This window comes from Oryctolagus cuniculus, chromosome 1 (assembly GCF_051225735.1).
Source record: "Oryctolagus cuniculus isolate XC-2025 breed Fujian yellow rabbit chromosome 1, ASM5122573v1, whole genome shotgun sequence".
Taxonomy (NCBI): Eukaryota; Metazoa; Chordata; class Mammalia; order Lagomorpha; family Leporidae; genus Oryctolagus; species Oryctolagus cuniculus.
Genome location: NC_142867.1, coordinates 176,310,528 through 176,328,132, shown reverse-complemented (window position 1 = coordinate 176,328,132; position 17,605 = coordinate 176,310,528). Strand labels below are relative to the sequence as shown.

Sequence of the window (17,605 nt, the reverse complement as noted above, 5' to 3'; positions counted from 1 at the left end):
ATGTGATTTTATTAACTGTTTCATTTGGGAATAAATAATAAATTACTCATTAAGAGGAAAAGAGATTCTGTTTTGAAAGTAAAACATGGGACCTGCTATTAAGCTCTAATTTTGTCACCACTGAACTTTCTAATCATCTCCAAGTTACTTAATGCTCTCTGTAAACTACTTGTGGAGTTTATTATTGCATATTTTTTGCAATAAGATTTACAGGCCAGATTTATAGGCACATAACAATAATGAAAATCACTATTATTGTTGATATTGGCATTTTCTTTGCATCACCATAAAATTTTTTAAATGAGGATTTAGCCTACAATTCAAATATGACATTTGTCACTAATCCACATTGCATTTTAAAAAGCTGATAATCTGCTAGATCAGTTAATAGTCTTAAAATACAGCCTTTCATTCCCAGGTATATATTTTTTAGAAGAGAACTGGCCATCATAGCTCAGAAAATATTTTGGCAGTGTCAGGACAGCTCTAATAAAGCAAATTATATGTATTTACCATCCATGCCAATCAGGTAATATCCAAATGTTCCACAGGTGTTTTATGAGGAATGGGTGATCTTAGTTTAGCTTTACCTTTGGATCTATATAATTTACACCAATATTCTAGTTCTGAGAGAGCTGTGTAATATCTGTCTTAGGAGTAGAAGAGAAAGCATAGGTCAGCTTCTCTTGATATAGAGCAATCAATCTTAGGACCAGATACTGCACATTTAATATGCCCACTGTTGTTCTGATGCTCTCTAAGCAGAAGATTAATATTATGGGATAGGAATGATGCAGTCAGACAGACCAGATGTTTATTTCTGTCTTCTTTTGGCTGTGATTGTTTAAATACAACCTAAAGAAAGGTTTAATGAATACTTGCTGTGGTGATGAAAGTTCCTGCAGTGGTTCCAGGTTTGCATGATTTGAATTGCATTTCAGCCTGATGTCAGGATGCTGGTGGGAGCCCATTAATGCCATTTTATAATACATTCTCTATGTGCATAATTTGGTATACATTTAACTGTGTGTGTGTGTATATATATATATATGTGTGTGTGTGTGTGTGTGTGTGTGTGTGTATAAACATAAATGTTTGTGTTTGTTATTTAAGGTATTCCAAGTAAGGTTTAAAGCATTGAGACCATCTGATTTGCATTTTTCAACAAGAACCAACATTTGTATTTATTTATGGAAACATTTTTGGCGTAAGACTTTCTACTAAATTATAATAAAAAGCTTTCTCTATTACCCTGGGGAATCTGGCAATCAGCCTACCTCCTACCCAGATCAGTCTTCCCCCACCCACTCTTGCGTTCTCCCACCCACTACACACATAACTTAAAGCTGTGTTCTTGCCTGGAGCTGGTGTTAAGGAGCAAGAGAAAATTAACCAAGATGGTATGTGGGAACATGGCTGTGAGTCCCTCGATCTATGAGGTCCCTGGAACCCACAGATTGACGATTTATCATTTCGGTGGCTCTATTTTCATTTCCTGTAAAACAGACACAATATATTTTGCATTTATATTTAAAAATGTAATAATATACAAGAAATGAGTTGAATACAATTATTCTTATGGCCTAAGGCTGGGAAAAACACATACCTATCATTTTAAAACTTTTCTCCTATACTCCCATCCAGTTTTTCAAGTCTAAACAGGATCAATTACTAGGCCTTCAAATAAACACTGTGATTTAAACATGAAAATATTATTACTACCACTAAGATAATAAGAAAAATAATGCACATATTGAATACTTGACTATCTTCAAAGCTATATCCTGACTTATATGTACACCTAACTTATATCCATAATTTCATCTTACTGTCAAAATTCTAATAGGTGAGTATTACTATAGTGCCCATTTTATAGATGCTATATCTGAAAATTCAACAAGTTAATGTGATTTGTCCAAGATCACATGACTCAAAAATGGGAAACAGGTAATATAATCCAAAAGTATCTTATTGAATTAATTTTTATTTAGATTGATTTATAATTTTTATTTTAAGAATAAATATCTCCCAATAATAAGTCTGTATTTTTAAGTACTAACCATCCTTGTATGCTATTAATAGTAATGAGGACAAGTATATATATATATATATTTTCCCATTGGTTGATCATTAATTGTGTTCAATTATCATATTAATGCTTTAATATCTCAGTTAATCTATATGTCCCTATAAATTGGGAATTTTTTTAAATAACAGGATCTTTAAAAATTATTCTAATAAACTTATTTTTGTTTTATTTGAAAGGCAGAGAGACAGAAGTAGAGAAACACTGAGACACAGAGAGATTTTCCAACTGCTGGTTCACTCCTCAAATGTCCACAATCACCAAGGCTGAAACCAGGAATTGAGAACTCATTTTGGATCTTCTACAGACGTTGAAGGAACACAATTATTTGAGCTACTACCTGCTGCCTCCCATGGTGTGCATTAGTAGGTAACTGGTCAGAGGTGCAAGAACCTGGACTCTGACCTCACACTCCCCTATTACGTAATGCAGGTGTCCAAACAGGCTTTTTTTAAGGTGGCATCAAATACTTACCTCCAGGAGGGCATTAGTAACAACACATAGGACCTTTTATCTGCCCATATTGATATGTATTAAGAGGTTTCTTCTGACTAAATTTCCCTGCTGGCATCCATCTCTTCAAGAAATTGATAAGATCAAGAACAAGCAAGATACCAAAATATACAGATGCCTAACCCTTTACATAAAATTATGGTGTATATGCTAGAACCTGTATACATCCTCTCATATACTGCAAATTATTTCTGGATTACTTACGATACCTAATACAATGTACTGCTACATAAATAGTTGTTATACTCTATTGTTTTGGGAATGACAAGAAACAAATAAATCTATTAAAAGATATGCATCTTTAGGTTGGAAATTACAAGATTTTTTTTTCTTTTTTTTTTTTAAGATCTTTTAAATTTATTTGAGAGGGAGAGTTATAGACAGAGGGAGAGACAAAGAGAAAGGTCTTCCATCTGCTGGGTAACTCCCCAAATAGCCGCAATGGCCGGAGCTTAGCTGATTCAAGGCCAGGAGCCAGGAACTTCTTCCAGGTCTCCCACGTGGGTGCAGGGGCCCAAGCACTTGGGCCATATAACACTCCTTTCCCAGGCCATAGCAGAGAGCTGGATTGGAAGAGGAGCAGCTGGACCACAAACTGGAGCCCAAATGGGATGCAGGTGCTGTAGGTGGAGATTTAGCCCACTATACCACAGTGCTGGCCCCAAGATATTATTGAAGAATATAAGAAAGACTAGATTTAATGGGCAGAAACTATATGCTTATAAAGAGAAATATTAAAATGATAAATATGTACAAATTTTTATCAAAATTGTCACAGAATTTGACTTGGTGCTTGACAAACTGTTACTAAAATTCTTCCGGGAACTAGTGAAAGAATAGCTAAACACATTTTTAAAGAATAGAATACTCATATTCTATACAAATATACAAATCTCCAGTAAAAAATATACAGTAGTAGTGTCAGTGCAGTCAAAGGGGCCAATGAAACAAAGTAGAAAGCTTAGAAAAGGAAACAAGTTCAAAGCCACTTACTAAATTATAGAAATGTCATTATAAATCAGTTAGATTTTTCAATTTTAAAATGGCATGAAAGCAATATACCTTCAATTGAAATGTGCTTTGAATTTTGGATTTTGATATTTTCCCAGGTTAATAATATGCCTCTTGTGATGCTAGGGGAGAGACAGCCACCTGCAGCTTCTAGTCAGTCACAGGATCACAATGGTAAACAACCAATATTCTACAGTGCACTGTGTTGCTAAACTATAATGTTCAGTAGTTAGGTGTATTAAATTTATTTTTGACATGATAATTTCAACTTATGATGAGTTTATAGGGAAGCAATCCTACCATTAGGATTACTGTCATATGCATATTTTTAAGATTTAATTATTTTTTGAAAGTCAGAGTTACAGAAAGAAAGGGAGAGGGAGAGGGAGAGGGGGAGAGAGAGAGAGAGAGAAACAAACAGACACAGAGAGATCTTCTATCTACTGGATCACACACCAGATGGCCGCAATGGCTGGAGCTTCATCTGGATTTTCCACATGGACAGTTACAGGGACCCAATCACTTGGGCCTTTTTCCACTACTTTTCCCAGCTTTACTAGATAGTCCACAATGCCGGATCCTGCCATATAAATTTTAAAACAGGTATAACTCTCTATCATAAAGAATACAAGATAAAAAAATACAAGATGAGGAGACTTTTTCACATCTGAATTGAAGCTACTAATGGCTCACATATGAGGCTGCTGTGAGGATTCAGTCCATAGATGATGACACTTATACAGGGTAAGCTAATATTGCTGATTTTGAAACAAGGAAAATAAGGATTGAGAAGTAAAATGCTATCATGCCATCACATAGCTAATAAGGACTGAAGTCAGGAACACTTGGGAGGACTATGTAACTATGCTTAGCTATCATTTGTTAGATCTATTTACCTGTTTGGTCTCTTAGTGCACAATGTGGTTTGATTGTCCTCTCTGAAACTCATATTTATACCTAATCCCCACATTCATGTGAAAGCAGCATTTGCATGAAGGGATTTGGGTAGGTAATTGGGATAACACCAAGTCACCAGAGTAGGGATCCCATGATAGACCAGTGGATTTATAAGAGGAAGAAAAAGCCAGGAATTGTTGCATGGTGGGTTAAGCTGCCACCTACAATGCTGGAATTCCATATGGGTGCTAGTTCAAGTCCTGACTGCTCCACTTTTGATCCAGCTCCCTACTGATGGGTCTGGGAAAGCAATAGAAGATCGCCCAAATGCTTGGGCCCCTGTGCCCATGTGGGAGACTGGGAAAAAGCTCCTGACTCCTGGCCTGTCCCAGCCCTGGTCATTGCAACCACTTGGAGAGTGACGGAAAGTATCTCTCTGTCTCTCCTTCTCTCTCTGTAACTCTGCCTTTCAAATAAATAAATAAATCTCAAAAGAGGAAGAAGAAGAAAAAGTAGGAGGAGAATGAGGAGAAGGAGAGACCACAGCTGACATTCTTGCTGTTTCCCTAGGTGATATTTTTTAAAGATTTATTTATTTATTTGACAGGCAGAGTTACAGAAGGAGAGAGAGAGGGGGAGTCACAGAGAGAGAAATCTTCTATCCACTGGTTCATCTCCAAACGGCCGCAATGGTCGGAGCCGGACTGATCTGAAGCTAGGAGCCAGGAGCTTCTGAGTCTCCCACCCAGTGCAGGGGCTCAAGTACTTGGGTCATCTTCTGTTGCCTTCCCATATGCATCAGCAGGGAGCTGGATCAGAAGTGGAACAACTGGGACTCAAACTGGCGCCCATAAGGGATGCTGGCACTGCAGGCAGTGACTTAACCTGCTTCACCACAGAGCCTCCCTAGGTGATATTATATCATGATGCAAAAAGAAGGCCTTCACCAGGTGCTGAGCAGATGCTGACACCATGCTATTGGAGTTCTCAGTCTCCAGAATTGGAAGCCAAAATAGACTCTCATTCTTTATAAATCGCTAAATCTCAGCTACTTTGTTGTAGCAACAGAAAATGAACTGATATAATGCTTAACGATGAAATATTAGTTTTCATTATTAAGGTCAAGATTTTAAAGTTTTCTCATTAAAAATATAAAAAACACTGGTGAGAGTGAAAGAAGCTAGCCACACTTACATGCCGTTGTGAAGAATCTAAATTTGCATTATTTCTTGGGTGGGAAATTGAAAGATCATGCCCAAATTTCAAAAAAACACAGAAGTTGACCCAGCAACTCCCCTACTTTATTTATAATTTTATTTTCAGCTTTTATACTACAAATAAGGGCAAAGAGATATTCATATTCATTGCAGCACTGTAGTAATAAAAACCCTGGAAACAGCATTAATAATCACCAAAGATGTATTGCTTTTAAAGTAAGATATGCTGCAGCCATTAAAAAGTGTCAGATCTACACTCTGCATCATATTACACTAAATAAAAGAGGTAAAATGAAAATATGTACAACATGTTTGCATTTGTGTACAAACAATGTAAGGATGTGTGCCTGGGTATTCTCACCTTCTTATCTATTCCTAGAAAATAACATAGGAAACAACAAGTGGGAGTTTCCTCTGAGGTTAAGAATAGCATGAAGAGGGATCAAGGGTGGGAGAAAGCTACTTTCAACTTGGTGCCCTTCAGTACCACTTTCAGTCTTTCCACTAACTTCATAAACACATAAATATTTTGAAGAAATGATCATACTTGCTTAAATGCAATATGAAAGTACCAAATACCTAAAGTCAGTATCTGCTCCATTCTTTCCTTTCCCAAACTAAGAAAAGGACTGAGAAAACTTTGGCAAGGAAGTAAGATGGTCTAGAAGGAGGCCGGAGGCAGCTGGGGATAGGGTACCAGGGAAGAAGGAGCAAAGGCAGACATCACTGAACCAGAGCTCTAGAAAAGAGAGCAATGGGGGAAGCAGTGATTCTTTCAGAAGTTCACTGTCAACACCATCCCAGAGTCTAGATGCCTGTAAAATGGCAGCATGGATAGTAACATTGAAACGTGTAACCAGAAAGCAGCAGGCATGGAAATAGCAGCTGTGTAAAACTGAATGAAGTGGAGGTGTCCACAAGGAAAGCTGCCTCTTGTAGCTTGAAGCAGGTCTTTGTATTTATATTTCCAGATGGTTCCACAAAAAACAGACACAAACCAGATGGCTTGAAACTGGACACCAAGCAGCCTTATTTTCAGCATCTGATATGATAGAGGACAAAAATCAAAGGTCAAGAAGAACTTTTGTGAGTATCCCGCCACCCTAGGTGTTCTGCTTCAAGTCAAAGTACAGTGTTGAGGGTTAGGGACCTCATGTTTCAGGACCTTGATTTGCAGCAGGCAGACACACAGGTGTACTTGATTTGATTTGACACCTGTGCTGGTGTGGCTTAAAGAGAATGGCTTCAGTGATCAAATCACATTTCTAACATAAAGCATGCAAAACTGATCATGACTTTTTTCTTGCTATTTAAAAACCTACGATCATATGAAAAAATTAAGAATTTTTTGAGAGGGACACGAACAAATCATGCCTTAATTTGTAGGCTATATTTGAAAAAATTGCAAATAATTTGAAGAGCTAGGAATTTGGCTATTTCTGGACATTAAAGTTAAATATACTTTCTTCAGCAATTCGGGAATATGTCATGATTTTGACATATGCATAGCACATATTCTATGGGAATCTGGCTTTTTAAAGCATTCTATAAACATTTCATTTTGCAATTATGAGAAAAACAAAAGCAAAACTGTATCTATATAAAAGAAAATTTTATATTTATATATATATATATAGAGAGAGAGAGAGAGAGAGAGAGAAGAAGAAGAAGGAGAAGAAGGAGAAGAAGTAGTAGTAGTAGTAACTTCATAAGACCTATACTTAGAGCAGGGAAAGCACTTTGTAACTAATAAGGCTCAAATAAACAATTTTAAATAAAGTTAAAATTAAACCTTTAATCTTTCTGATAATTGAAATACAAGTAAATTCCAGTTGACTTTTCCTTCTTTTCTTCCCAAAGAGTTTAGTTGTTTTAGTTATTTTTCCATCTCTTCTTACACCACTGGCAAATGCAATCCCTCAGTTTCATTTTATTGTTCCTTGGGATATTTCTTGATTTACATTTACTTTTCAAAAAAAATTAAAGAAACTTTTCCAAGACTTGTCCCATATCTTAACTTATTGAACCATCTGCCAGATTAATTTTACTTATCAAGCTCCTTTGTTTATTCTTTTGAGATGCTACACCGAGAGTCTATCAGATTTCTTATTTTTTCAAAGAAGAAACACAGATTGAGTTTTAACAGATGTTCAGATGTTTTAATTTTCGGAGTTTGCAATTCCCATTTGGCTTTAATGAGTTCATTCAAGTGATGCTGGCTTTTAGTAGATGGTATATGTTCTCACGCTTGCTTTCTCAGCTCTAAAACACAAAAGAATACTCAAGCCTGTGAAGCAAGTCTATTGTGGGAATGGAATTCTCACATGCCAGTAGGTTTGCAGAGAGGGGACATCCTTAGCTGGTGGGTTGGAAGTGTGGAGAGAGGACAAATAAGAAAACACTGCAAAAGTCAACTCTCCATCATGGAATCTAGCAACTTGCCTCTTATCAAACAAATCCTATACCCTCTTTGACATTTGTAACTACCTTTGATTTTAAATTATAACATTTGCTTGTACTATGTGTTATCTGACAAAATTTATTTGAAAAAGTGGAGTTTAATATTTACAGATTATGTCCCTAGGTCTATGGCCATACCACCCTGAATGCGCCCGATCTCATCTGTCAGATTATGTCCTTAGATTGTTATATCAAATTTTGTAAAATATCATTTAAAATTTTCAATATAATCATCATAGTCTTACCTGTTTCCAGTGGCAGACCCTTTAGTGACAGAACTAACTGGTGCTTGTTTCCTTACGCCAAAAGTTCAACAATTGTATGTATGATTCTGATATTTCAACTGACTGGTACTGAATATATAATCACTAGTAAAAATATTAAATATGACAATTCTTACCCCTAGGCGATACTATCTTGCTATGATGGACTTGATTAATGAATATCAATCCAAAAATCAGAGCTTGATATAATATTGTGTGGCATAATAGGTGTAAAATAGAATTACCAATTGCTATCCTATTGATACCCAAGATTTTAATATAAAATATGTATTATAATCAATAGAAAAGATTTTCATTGTGTAGGATTTCAAACTATTGGCAAATTCTAAATCAAGGATTGGGGCAGATATTTGACCTAGTGATTAAGCCACTCATTAGGAAGCCTGCACCCTGTATCCAAGTACCCGTGTTCAAGTCTCGGTCCCACTCAATTCCAGCTTCCTACTTATGTACACCCTGTGGAGTAGCATTGATGACTCACATTGTTGGATGCCAGCTTCCCACATGGGGAGATCTGATACAATTCCAGGCTCCAGAGTTTGGCCTGGCCTAGCCATAGCTGTTGTGGGAATTTCTTGAGTGAACCAGCAGATATAAGCTCTCTCTGACTCTCTGCCTATCACATAAATAAATAAATAGCAATGAGAAAGAATAGAGTTAATTTCTCTTGGGAATAAAACTAAGAGAGCAGGACACTCCAATCATTTTGTGATCTACTCCACCTTTTGTAGACATCATTCAATGCTCTGCTTTATACCTTACTCTCTGTTCCTCAAGTCTTACATTGTCCTGCCAAAATATAGCTCCTCAAAAGCTTGGATAAATCAATTGCATCTGGAGGACAATCTATAGAAAACACCACAAAAAAAAAAAAAAAAAAAAAAAAAACAACTTTGAGTGACAAAGATTTCCAATGATTCAAAGCACTTCATGCTTAAGTAAATGTCAGTTTAAGGATGTAACTTCTCCTGTATACCTGTATTATTTTAGATGACCTCAAGGTACCTGCTAATTCATTGGGAATAATTTTTAAAAATCTAAACTAAAATATTAGTAAAGTAAATTTAACTTGGATTACTCTAAGAATATAAGGATGATTTACTGGTAGAAAACTTGAGGATATTAAACAGCACGTCAGTAAATCCAATTAACAAATGTTGTGGGTAATCCTAATACAGAGGGAAAATTCAAGACCTTCCTGATAAAACTCAGAAAAATTAGAGAATGATATTTCTTAAATATTACACAGAGTGCTGATCGTACATTGATTGCCAAAGTCCTAGTTACAATGAAATTTGAGAGGCATTCCCAATAATTTGCAAAAAATGATAAGGATATGTGCAGAAGGGCTTTATCTGTGGCTTTTCTATGGCTCCTGTAATACAGAGTGACCAGCAGCTTCCCTCGGCTGCTATCTTTCCTCTACAGGAAGGTTTACAGCAGAGCCTCTTATGAAACAATTCCCTAACGAATGCCTTCACCAGCACTTTAGAGGGCAGATTTCTAGCAAATTCTACCAATGAGTCATCACACCAAGTTCTCCTTTGAATGAGCCACAGTCAGGAGGGAAGGAGAAGGGACTCTCCCTTGGACTCTTTGGTGGGGATTATATCATTCAATGCCCAGAAAAACCATAATCACTAGGTGATCAACATGCACACACTCAGTATTTCAGAAGTCAGGGTAGCATAGTGGCTGCAAGTATATATTTTGGAGCCAAGTTTTGGCTTCATCAGCTCCTATATATTTTGTCTTATGTAATGCCTGTACCTCCTCATTTGTAGCAGATATAATTATTACCTAATAGGTTACTTAATATATACAAAGAACGACAATGGAAGAAAGAGCAGGTAGATGTAAATGGTAGCTTTGAGGCGATGAAAGTAACAGGTATCTTATGGTCCTACTACAGAATTTCCAAGCTGACTTCAAAATGTAAATATTAATTTTAGAATCAGAAATGCATACATATTTAAGTTATGAAAGAAATTCTGAGGAATTATTTCTGGACCCAAGATATTCTAGTTATTACATGAAGCCACCTTCCCAATAAAATAAAGTGCAGGCTCACCAAAGGCACCTTTCATTTTGACAGCATTTACTTTGAGTCCTTTCCTGATGTACAGGTGCAGTATGCATCACTGAGAACATAATTTCAAATTTCCATAGAGCTATGCTTATAATCCATTCAACAATGAGGCAAGAGTAACTATAGCTAAATTTAAATTTGCATAATTACAATCTCACACAAATAAAAAGCATTCATTATGGGTATGCCTGGACTGGCTCCAGTTTGCATCATTCTCCAGACTATACAGCTAATATTATTAACAGCGCAGAGCAAATTCAAAATAAGTTTCAGGAATATCAACTATAAACATTTTTACCCAATTTCAAGATATCCATCATTTATCAATAAATCCTCACTTTTCTGCCAAATCTATTTGTCTTGAATTCTTTGTATCACACTCTAATAACTTTTCTGTTTTTCCCATTGACTATGTTACAAGTTGTGTTTTCTGCAACCCTCCTCCTTTTCATCAAATTACAGTACCTTTAAAGAGCACCTGCCAGTCTGGAGAAATTAATTTTCTTTCTTTTTTTTTAAGATTTTTATTTATTTATTTGACAGGTAGAGCTACAAACAGTGAAAGAGAGAGACAGAGAGACAGAGAGACAGAGAGACAGAGAGACAGAGAGAAAGGTCTTCCTTTAGTTGGTTCACTATCCAAATGGCCACAACGGCCGGAGCTGTGCTTACCTGAAGCTAGGAGCCAGGTGCTTCTTCCTGGTCTCCCATGCAGGTGCAGGGGCCCAAGCACTTGGGCCATCCTCTACTGCTATCCCAAGCCACAGCAGAGAGATAAATGGATTGGAAGAGGTGCAGCCGGGACTAGAACCGGTGCCCATATGGGATGCTGGCTCCATAGGCGGAGGATTAACCTAGTGCGCCACAGCGCCGGTCCCTTGAGAAATTAATTTTCTAATATCCCTGCAAGTTTAACACACAGAGGATTCAATGTTAATAGCAATGCCATTAATTTTTTTTATTTTACAACAAAAAAAAGAGAATCCCATATACTGTGACATATTCCACAACAATCTTATAGTAATTATTTCTAAGATAAAAAATAAAATATAAGCAGATATTTTAAACAAATTTGCAGTCACTAGAAAGAATTTCAGGCCAAAGTCTTCAAAAAATAGAAATCATTAAAATGCATATGATATATAAAAACAGAGATTTAGCCTTTTCTATTCCAACTTTGAGTACTGTTTTCAATTGCCCCACAGATTATAAACTTTATGGGAATCCTCTAGTTACTCTTCACTATTCATTATTGTTGAGCCTTCTAGATAGGCTACTCTTCAGATAAATACCACTGGGTGATTTCTATGCATGCCTTGTGGAACAGAATAATCAATCAACAAGCTTAAATCCCTGACCTACAAAATCATAAAATGTTAAAAACTGATAGCTATTTAAACCACAAAGTTTTGGGATCATTCCTTATGCAAAAAAGTAACAACCATTTGAACATTTCACACCTACTTTAATACCCACAACACTTATATGACAGAGATTATGAAAATCATGCCCTCTAAAGAATGAACTGTGATGAAGAAACATTTGCTTATTATGTGAAATAGTACTAGAGAATGCTCAGGCACTCATTTTATTAAGTAAATTTACAAATTCAGTTCAACTGGAAGCATACTTCTTGGCAGAAGATGGATTCTTCCTAGAATGAAGGTGCAACCCTTGCACAGATTTATTTATACAGAATAAAGCACTAAAATATTTTCCAGGGTTAGGAGAGGGAGATGAAAGTGAAGTCAGGAGGTAGAAAAGTTCAAAGCACATTAGCAGTATATCTGATAACAAAACTCCTGATTTCTTAAGAACCTTTGTTCTTGTTTTATTGTTATTATTATTTTTGTTTGTTTTACTCTAAGCAATCACTGTGTTTCTTCACAATTCCATCAGCACTATTTCATATTTGCATATAAGAGATAAAAATCTGACCTCTTAAACTGAAGATAAGAAGAAAAGTAAAGATGTGTACTGGAGCATGACCTATTTTGTCTCTACCTGAGTTTGAAAGATGAGTTTGTTGAATCCTTGTAGAAGAGCACAATGCATTGCCTGGATTATTGTGCTTCAGAGTTCTTCAGAGTCTATTCACAAATCAGGATATACCTCACAATTCACCTAGGAAATTTCTCAAATTATTTCTCTCTAAAAAGTCTGCTGTGGGATCTGACTGTCTGGCTGTATTGCACAAGATTCTTTTGGTGTACAATCCAAAAATCAAAACAAAACACAGAAAATACAACTCAAACTGACTGATGCATAAAAGGGAATTAATATCACTGAATAGTCAACTCTTTAAACTCCTCCCCACTGGTCTTAGTATGCTTTGTGCTGCTATGACAGACTGGGTTGTTTATAAAGAACAGAGATTTATTTCTTATCGTCCTGAAGACTTAGAAATCTAAGGTCAGGGGCTGCATCTGGTGAGGACTTCCTGCTGCATCAGCCCATGACAGAAGGCAGAAGGGCAAGAGAGCATGGTGAGACTAGGGAAGGATGCAGCTCACCTGTCATGCAAACCCACTCCTAGGAGAACTCACTCACTTTCATGCTAAGAGCAATAATACATTAAGGAGGGCAGAGTTCTAATGAACTAATTACTTCATAAAGGTCCCACCTCTCACTGTTGCATTGACAATTAAGTTTCTAACTCATGAACTCTGAGAACACAAATTGCACCACTACCAATACTTCCTCTCAGGTGCTTTCCAATATAGCTTAAGATTCATGGGGTTCGTGTTGTTGTGTGGAGTCAGATGGGTTAATGGACAATCAGGGGATCTCAATGGAATTTGGGGTGTAAAATATTTGCTTCCTTCCCCAGAATCTTTAGCAAGAACAAACAGGCTACCCACTTTCTTTCTTCTGAATCTCCAAATTTACCATGAGAAGAGCAAGGGAGCTCTTCCTGAGCTCACAGCTTATTGAGAAAACAAGTTACCTATCCCACCCTTAGCAGGCCAGAAAGGATGGAGAATTGTAAATCAGGTCTTTTGTTGAGTTTATCGCCAACTTGTTGATTGACATTTTGGTCTCCAAGATTGTACTTAAAAACCCGAATGCTAGAATGCTATGGGGACTTTTGGGTGGTTATTTCCTCTCTTGGAAGCCCACCCTCCATGCTGCTCCAGCTGGAGGTCTTTGATTTTAATAAATACTTTTGAATCTCTTTGCTGTCCGCTTGGAAATTCTTCTTCCATGTAAGACAAAGAATCGAAGTAACAATAATATCTCCGCAGCCATTTTCCAGTAACATTGTGATATAGTAGTTTAAGCCCCTACCTGCCACACCAGCCTTCCTTATGGGTGCTGCTTCAAGTCCCAGGTGTTCCACTACTGATTCCACTCTCTACTAATGCACCTGAGAAAGCAGTGGAAGGTGACTTAAGCACTTGGGCCTCTGCCACCCATATGGGAGACCTAGATGGAGTTCCTAGCTCCTTGCTTCTGCAGGGTCTGAGCCAGGTCATTATGGTCATTTGGGGAGTGAGTCAGGAGATGGAAGTGTTTCTCTCTCTCTCTCTCTCTCTCTTTCTACTTCTGCCTTTCAGATAAAGAAATCTTTATGAAAAAGATTCATAGTTACATTTCTATCCTTATATAACTGCTATTCATAGATGAGCCATTGTAAGTACTCATTTTTAAAATTCAAATGCAAACTCTTTTATAAGCATTAATGTTTTCTCAAATTATTCAAATACATCCAATGAACATCATCTTTTTTTTTATCTGGACTCTGCCCTCTAAGACAGCCTTTGTCCTGGGAACTCTCTTTTTTCTCCCTTTTCTAATCCATGTCTTATTTCCTGGCTTGCACATCTTGCCCTTTCTTGATTTACCCCTTTATTTTGGCAAATGGAAGATAATGTTTTCATACACAAAGTGTTAGATACCTTTAGTTGGCATAGATAGCTAACTGAGCTTAGAGTTTATGAATAGGGAATCTATTACTTTGGAATTTGAAAGCAGATATTCTTTGTCTTCTAACTCCCAGTAGTGCTATTGCTAAGTCCAAAAACATTGTGATTCTTAATTCTTTATTTGACCATGTGTTTTCTCTTGAGTAGCTTTCAGACTCTTATCTTTTCTCCCAAATGTTTGAAATTTCACAATTGCATGTCTTAGTTTAGATCTATTTTGATCCATTTTGATGTCAGGAGGGAACTTTGAAGTCTGAAAACTCATGACCTTTAGTTCTGGGAAATTTTCTTGAATTGTTTACACAGTGATTTGCCTCCCTTTGTTTCCTATCTTTGCATCTCTGAAAATTTGGACTTCCCAGGCTGATCTTGTTTTCTTATCTTTTCTCTACTATTTTCTATTTTTTGTGCATACTTTATCTCCTGAAAGATTTCAACTTATCAATCTAAAATTTCCAAAGCTGTTTTTTATTTCTACCATTGCTTTTACTTTCCCAAACTATTTTTTCTCTTTTTACAAATAACATTATTTTTTTAAATGAATGAGTTCTTTTATTTTTTTCTTCTGAACTTAGTTTCTTTGACATGTTATTCTTCCTATCCAATGTTTTCCAAGTCACATCTAACTCTGTGTATTTAGGTTTCTCTTTCATGATTGCAGCTTTCCTCAATTATCTAATGTTTCTTGATTCTGTAGTGATAGACTGCATGACCATTCATAAAATTTCCTGTTGTTTCTTCATATTTGAGTATTGTAGATGACCTCAAATCTAAATTTTCAGCAATTCCTTCCATCTTTTTGTACCTCCCCTCTCTTGAATATAGACTGGTCACATGATTTTTTTTTTTGATCAATACAATGAAGAAATGATGTCATACCAGTTTCAGCTGTAAGTCATAAGAGGACTGAAAACTTCTATTGAAATGTTTTCACCACCATGCAAGGAAGGGTGGCCTAGACTACAAAATAATAAGTGACATGTAGAAGAATTATTCACATGGAGGAGAATAAAGGTACTCTGATCAACAGCTGACACAAACTGTCATATATGGAAAATGGAAATGTTACTGGAGAAGCAAGGGCCCTTGTCTTTGAGCATGAAAGAATTCAGGTGTGAGACAGAGCAGTGGAAAGCAAAATAGCAAGGTTTATTAGGGTAGGGACATCCATAAGAATGGATGGGCACCTCTCCAGACAGAACCTGAGAGAGAGTGTGTAGTCCACATTTAGGCTGGGGCTTTTAAGGGGATGGGTCTTGCCCCCTGGAAGGTCATCAGGATTTGGGCAGGACTTTGAAGTACAGATACTGGGCTGCATCTGAAAGGTTATTGGGGTGACTTTGAAATGAGGATGCTGTACTACTATAGATGTCAGTTCCTTAGGCCCTTGTCACACACACACACACACACACACACACACTCACACACACACACACACAAGCTAATTTCTGACTTCCTACCTAACAGAAAGAGGCCATATCCTGGATGTGACAACCTTCACTGAGTTCTAGGTTAAATGCAGCCACCTCAGTTACTGGGTCTGAACCAAGACAGCAGAAGAGTCATCCTGCTGAGTCAAGCCAACCTTTAGAAATATGGAAAGTAATACTTCAATATCTATGTAGTAAATCACTAAGCTCTGGGTAATAGGTAACTGATTAGGGAATGTTATATATTCTTTGCTTTATGACTTTAGCTTGGTTATGTGACATGCTTTGATCAAAGAAATGTTAGAAGTGATGCCTGTCATTTCTGAGATATAGCTTTAAGAATGAATGTACAGTGTGGTGTTCACTGTTCCTACATACAAAAACAAAACAAACCAAAAAGTAAAGTTCTCTATTGATGCTGTTCCCAAGGAGCATGGGGTCAAATTGAAGCTGACATTGCCCAGAGCACTACATTACATGTGGAGATCATGTGTCACTCCAATACAATCTAATCCTCGTGTTGCCTGATACAAAGACTCAATAACCAGAAGGAAATTTAGGCGCATGATTACCCTATGAGATTCCCTGTAGGTAATCTGGCAGATGCTCCAAGTTTCCCATCCAGAAATGAAGGACTTACTTTCCCCACTTCTATAACTGCTGACAACTCAAACCTCAATTAGCACATAGCTTGGGAATTTGCTCTTAAACAGAGAAAACTTTCTCACCGAAATCATACCCTTTTCTTGGGGCAACCTACACCCAGTGATTAGTCAAAATGAAAAGTAAAACCCAATCTCTGTGTCATAATGGAGAACAATTCTGAAGGACCATGCCTGCTTTATAATTCTCCATGGGATCATTTTGAGATGTTATCACAACCCAACTTTCTCTCCCCAGTCCTTCCTCCTTCCTTTTTCTCCATTCCATGGTTGTGGCTCCCATAAACACATCCTAGTTAACTTTCTGCAAGGTAATCTCTATTTTGGAGGCAATTTCATGAAGAACATAACTTGGCATAGTTTCTGTTGTTTTATTTTTGTGGTTTTAAGGAGTACCTGATATCAATACCTTCACGAATTTTATTTTGCATTGATTGTATTCTTCAATAAAGAATTTTCAAATATGATGCTTAAGGAAATAGATCAGGTGGTTAGTGCTAACTCTACCTAATTAACCCCCCAGGTCAGAGACCTTAGTTTTTACCCTCCACAAAGAATAAGCTCGCCATCTCCTGCCATGATAAAAGGGACAATAATACTGTTGTGTGGAATGTATTAGGAGATCTAGGAGCATATTTCTGCTTGAAGATACTTTCAATCAATCCTACTTTCACTCTTTATTTTCAGAAGCAACTGATGCCACTAATTCCAAAGCCTGCAATGGAAGTCAAGTGGTTTGCAGCTTTCATTCCTTTCTAACTTCCAGAATGCTTTTATCCTAATCTCTTCTCCCAATATTGTTCCCTTTTTAAGCCTGTTTAATATAACCTTATCCATTAAGTCTCAATTCAGGAATGAAAGGAAATATGTATGTTTGAATCAGCCACTTTAATTAGAACTCCTATGTATTTACCCTCCTATATATGCATTAGAAGTACTGGTTCAATTTCTTGTTAAAATGTTTTCTATGGAAATCTTTATTAGAATTACATTTAAATTGTAAATTAACACAAGAATATTGAGTTTTCTT

The 17,605-nt window shown here is 36.7% G+C and overlaps 1 protein-coding gene across 1 annotated transcript in view; it reads right to left on the bottom strand.

Moving 5' to 3' along the window:
- Positions 1-1,183: 1,183 nt before the first annotated feature.
- LOC149128768 (uncharacterized) overlaps positions 1,184-17,605 on the bottom strand; it is a 60,520-nt gene continuing 44,098 nt past the window's right edge. Inside the window, exons 4-5 of the mRNA XM_089306753.1 lie at positions 11,230-11,460; positions 1,184-1,495 (exon numbers count right to left, since the gene is read on the bottom strand). The gene's annotated coding sequence lies outside the window, so the exon portion shown is untranslated. The remainder of the gene's footprint in view (positions 1,496-11,229; positions 11,461-17,605) is intronic.